This window comes from Somniosus microcephalus, unplaced genomic scaffold (assembly GCF_052327205.1).
Source record: "Somniosus microcephalus isolate GS21.2 unplaced genomic scaffold, FLI_Smic_1.0 unresolved_chr4, whole genome shotgun sequence".
Lineage (NCBI taxonomy): Eukaryota > Metazoa > Chordata > Chondrichthyes > Squaliformes > Somniosidae > Somniosus > Somniosus microcephalus.
Window position 1 is genome coordinate 27,174,606 of NW_028225182.1, and position 5,582 is coordinate 27,180,187.

A 5,582-nucleotide genomic window follows, 5' to 3' on the forward strand; every position below is an offset into this window, starting at 1 on the left:
TGTGTACTCCTGACAGAAGAGATGGACGTGAGCCTTGCCCACATCCCACCATAGCCTCAAGGAGGGGAAGCCCCCCCGCTTCCTTCTCCAGTCGGCCCAGAACCGACGAAACGAATCCCGGAACCGCGCGTCCACCAGCAGCAGGTTGTTAAAATGCCAGTACGTGGACCCCCCGGAGTGTGCAACGGAGCGAGCTCTGCCCGCACCAGGTGGTGGTCCGTGCACGGCACCGGCCGCATGGAAGCCGCCGGAACGCAGGAGACGTACGCCCGGGAAATGTAAAGGCGGTCGATTCTGGACCTTCCTCCTCCAGACCCCACGTAAGTGAAGGCGCTGGAGTCAGGATGGAGATTTCGCCAGATGTCCACCAAGTCGAAGGACCCGACCAGGTCCCTCAACTTCTCCACCAATGCCAGGCTGCGCGGGGGACCCAAACAGTCCCTTGCCTCGAGGGTGCAATTAAAATCTCCCCCGAGGATGACGCACTCGCCGATGTCGATGGAGCCCAGAAGAGCGGACACTTCTTCAAAGAAGCACACTTGCTGCGCACCGGCCGCAGTGACCTGAAGCAAGTGGCCCGGCACATGCTCCTTGACCCACAAGATAACCGGCTGAAAATGCAGGGCCAGCAAGGTAGCCACCCCGCTGGAATAGTTGGAGAGGTGACTCATGCTGACCCCTCCTTGCCACTCCAGGAGCCACTTGGCCTCGTCCTCCGGAACGGTGTGGGTTTCTTGCAGGAAGCACACCGCATACCTCCCTTCCCGGAGGACCAAGAAGTTATTAAATCTACGGCGCGCATCTCTGCTGCCGTTGATGTTGAGGCTGGCTATGGTTATCTTCATGACAAGAGCATAGTGCAACCTCTACTTAACCTAACGGGAGGAGGGAGAGCGGCCGCTATTCGACCGCCACTCCCTCAGCAGCCTAGTGAGGAACTTGTTGATCTGATGCTGCTCCCGTGGCCCCGTGCCCTCGTCCGCACCCATGGATTTGACAGCGGCATGTACAGAGCCGACGAGCAGCAACAGATCCGACCATCTGTCTAGGGCCTTGGAGGCAGGGCAGTACATTTGTACATGCCCCACCTCCTTACAGGCGTGGCACTGCACACCGTCTGACGTCCAAACGACGCGGTGGGCAGCCCCCTCATGGCACACAATAAAAGTGCCCTCGGTGTCCTCGTCCCGGGCAAGCTGAACAAAAAGCTGGTGCTGGAAGGAGAAGACGTGCCGGAGGCTGGCCTCCCTGCATCCGAGTGGGATGGGTGTTATCCCCGACCTCACCTCCCCCAGTTGACGTAGGTGGGGGGAGGAGGAGCTCAGCCAGAACAAAGGGCGGGACATTTGACAAGAGGATCCTTTGCACGGTGGCCTCGAGGGGATCCACCGGCAGGAAGGTCCCGCCCATGGTGAGCCCCTTGGTTACAGCCAGGGACACCACCCGCTCCGATGCCAGGAAGAACACTGCCTTGCCATACATTTTCGAGGTGGCGACGATGGCTGAAGGGCCGACAACCCCAGCCATGGCCTTCACGCACGCCTCAATAGTCATGTTGGGGTGAGTGTAGCTCTTCACCCTGTGTTTTTTAGTGATGAGGTGGAATGGTGACGGGGCAGCAGAAGCAGCGGGAGTGGCTGTGGCTGCCACACTTGTGTATGACCTTGCTGGCCCCGTCACCAGCTATATATAAAGAAATAGGGTGGCTAAAGTGAACGTTGGTCCCTCAGAAGATGGGACTGGGAAACTAGTGGTGGGGAACATGGAGATGGCAAAGATGCTGAACAAATATTTTGTATCAGTCTTTACAGTAGAGGACACTAAAAATATTCCAACACTGGACAAACAGGAGGCAATGGGGGGGGGAAGGAGCTAAACATGATTAAAATCACTAAGGAGATGGTACTCAGTAAAATAATGGGACTTAAGGTGAATAAATCCCTCGGACCTGATGGCCTACATCCTAGGGTCTTGAGAGAAGTGGCGGTCGGGATTGTGGATGCATTGGTGATTATTTTCCAGAACGCCCTGGACTCAGGAAGGGTCCTGGCAGATTCGAAAACTGCTAATGTAACACCCTTATTTAAGAAGGGAAGTAGACAAAAAGCTGGAAACTATAGACCAGTTAGCCTTACATCTGTGGTTGGCAAAATGTTGGAGTCCATTATTAAGGAAACAGTAACAGAGCATTTGGATAAACATAATTTAATAGGACACAGTCAGCATGGCTTTATGAAGGGGAAGTCATGTTTGACAAATTTGCTCGAATTCTTTGAGGATGTAACATACAGGGTGGATAAAGGGGAACCAGTTGATGTAGTGTATTTGGACTTCCAAAGGCATTTGACAAGGTTCCACACAAAAGATTACTGATCAAGATAAGAAATCACAGGATTGGGGGTAATATACTGGCATGGGTGGAAGATTGGCTATCTAACAGAAAACAAAGAGTTGGGATAAATGGTTCATTCTCGGGCTGGCAATCAGTAACTAGTGGTGTTCCGCAGGGGTCAGTGCTGGGACCCCAACACTTTACAATCTATATTCACGATTTGGAGGAAGGGACCGAGTGCAACATATCCAAGTTTGCCGACGATACAAAGATGGGAGGGAAAGCAGTGAGTGAGGAGGACATAAAAAACCTGCAAAAGGACATCGACAGGCTAAGTGAGTGGGCAGAAATTTGGCAGATGGAATATAATGTTGGAAAGTGTGAGGTTATGCACTTTGGCAGAAAAAATCAAAGAGCAAGTTATTATCTAAATGGAGAGAAACTGCAAAGTGCTACAGTACAAAGGGATCTGGGGGTCCTGGTGCATGAAACACAAAAAGTTAGTATGCAGGTGCAGCAGGTGATCAGGAAGGCCAATGGAATCTTGGCTTTTATTGCAAGGGGGATGGAGTATAAAAACAGGGAAGTCTTGCTGCAGTTATACAGGGTATTGGTGAGGCCACACCTGGAATACTGCGTGCAGTTTTGCTTTCCATATTTAAGAAAAGATATACTTGCTCTCGAGGCGGTTCAGAGAAGGTTCACTCGGTTGATTCTGGAGATGAGGGGGTTGACGTATGAGGAAAGGTTGAGTAGGTTGGGCCTCTACTCATTGGAATTCAGAAGAATGAGAGGCGATCTTATCGAAACATATAAGATTGTGAGGGGGCTTGATCGGGTGGATGCGGTGAGGATGTTTCCACTGATGGGTGAGACTAGAACTAGGGGGCATAATCTAAGAATAAGGGGCTGTCCTTTCAAAACTGAGATGAGGAGAAACTTCTTCGCTCAGAGGGTAGTAAATCTATGGAATTTGCTACCCCAGAGAGCTGTGGAAGCTGCAACATTAAATAAATTTAAAATGGAGATAGACAGTTTCCTAGCTGATAAGGGAATTAGGGGTTACGGGGAGAGGGCAGGGAAGTGGACGTGAGTCTAGATTCAGATCAGCCATGATCCTATTGAATGGTGGAGCAGGCCAGAGGGGCCGTATGGCCTACTCCTGCTCCTACTTCTTATGTTCTTATGTTCTTATGATGATGTGGTCGCCATCATGGGGCGCTTATTATAAAGGGCTACACCCACCCAAGTCACAGGCCTGGTGATGTTAATGGCCTCAGTGGTTGTTTTCCCTGAGCAGAGGGAGCTTTAAAAATGAAGGCACACCTGTCCCCTTGTTGATTAAATTGGGAGAGGGGCCTTCTCCCCTCTGCTCAATGGGCAATTAATGGATATGAGGTGCCTCTTTAGAGAGAGACAAAGAGAGAGGCAAAGAGAGAGAGAAAGGGGGGTGGGAAGGAGGGAGGCCGCAGGGGCTGGGTCTCCACTCAAGATGGTGGGTGGGTGCTCGCAGGGGTGCACTCTCCAAAAAATAAGTCTCTATTGATGGTCTTCTTGTGGGGGGAGAAGATGTCCTCACCTGGGAAAATAAAGCTGGAGATGCCCAGGCTCAGTCCACCACCAGGTCTTAACGATGTGATAATTAAATGATGACTTCGCCTGGGCCGCTCCAGCTGTCCCAGGTCAAGCAATAGGGAGGGGTGTTTGCTAGTGGTGTGTGTGGCCTAGTTTTTACAAGAGCCACTAGAGCGTTCATTCATTCGATTAAGGAAGGCTTTAACACTAAATAACACCACAATATACAAGTCCTACAACCATATCAAAAAATCACTTAAGACTTCAAGTAAACTACTTTTAACCAGAACCTGAAACTTCTTCAAAAAACAAGTAATACCAGTTCAACGCCAGTCCTATTGGCACTCTAATAACTCCTGGTCTTCACTTGATGTTATCCAACCATATAATGTCATAATCCTTATCCACAGTCTTCAACTTTTCCACAGAAGAAGCCGACCACTTTCTCAAATCCCGTAAAAGAGGAAAACGAGTACTCAAACTTCCTTCTTCTTGCTGTTATCACTCACAGGACCCAGCCATCAAGACATTGGTTATTCCTTGCTGATATACCTTGTTTTTTCTTTTATTTTCCTTTTTTCCTTATTCATTTGTATCCTGTTCTCTTTTCCCATCTTATGGCTGTTCAAGCACCAGACTATAGATAGGAACAGTCTGTCTTTCCTCCACCAAAATAGCAGCGCACAAACCCGATCCCATCACCGAAACAAAGCCTCACAGCTGCCACCAGACGAAGCACAGGCGGGGCCGCTGGAACTCATTCGGGCCGGAGACCGTTCTTCAACTTTAGAAACCATGCAGCATGCTCACCCACAGCATCTCCCGACTCTGCTTCTGTCGACCAGCTGCTCCGCCCTGGGCCCCCCACCTGGGGTCCTCCGCCCTGGGCCCCCCGCCTGGGGTCCTCCACCCTGGGCCCCCCACCTGGGGTCCTCCATGCTGGGCCCCCCACCTGGGGTCCTCCGTGCTGGGCCTCCCGCCTAGGGTCCTCCGTGCTGGGCCTCCCACCTGGGGTCCTCCATGCTGGGCCTCCCGCCTGGGGTCCTCCGTGCTGGGCCCCCCGCCTGGGGTCCTCTGTGCTGGGCCTTCCGCCTAGGACACTCTCCTCTTGGTCCTCTGTGCTGGGCCCCCCGCCTGGGGTCCTCTGTGCTAGGCCTCCTGCCTAGGACACTCTCCTCTGGGTCCTCCATGCTGGGCCCCCAGCCTGGGGTCCTCTGCCCCCCGCCTGGGGTCCTCCGTGCTGGGCCTCCCGCTTGGGGTCCTCCGTGCTGGGCCCCCCGCCTAGGACACTCTCCTCTGGGTCACCCACCCTGGGCCTGCTGCACTGGGCCCTCCGCACTGACATTCCCCGTGAGCAGCCGGGGTGTGGAGCAGCTCGTTTACACAGCACCGAGCAGAGCTGAGCTGCTGAGAACCTCGCAGCCTCCCCCGGGGTTCATTAACCCGCTTCCTGAGCTCTCTCACCTGATGTGTCAGCGGCAGCTGCCAAGGTCTGCGCATGCTCAGCTCACACTGCCCGGGTGATTGACGGGAGCTTCCGACCAATAGGGAGCCGGCGGCGGGTCCTCCAACCAATCGGGGAGCCCGAGGGGCGGGACTAGCGGCACCCAGTGGGTGGGGCTGGAGGAGCGGGCCGGCGGTGGGCCCTCCAACCAATCGGGGAGCCCGAGGGGCG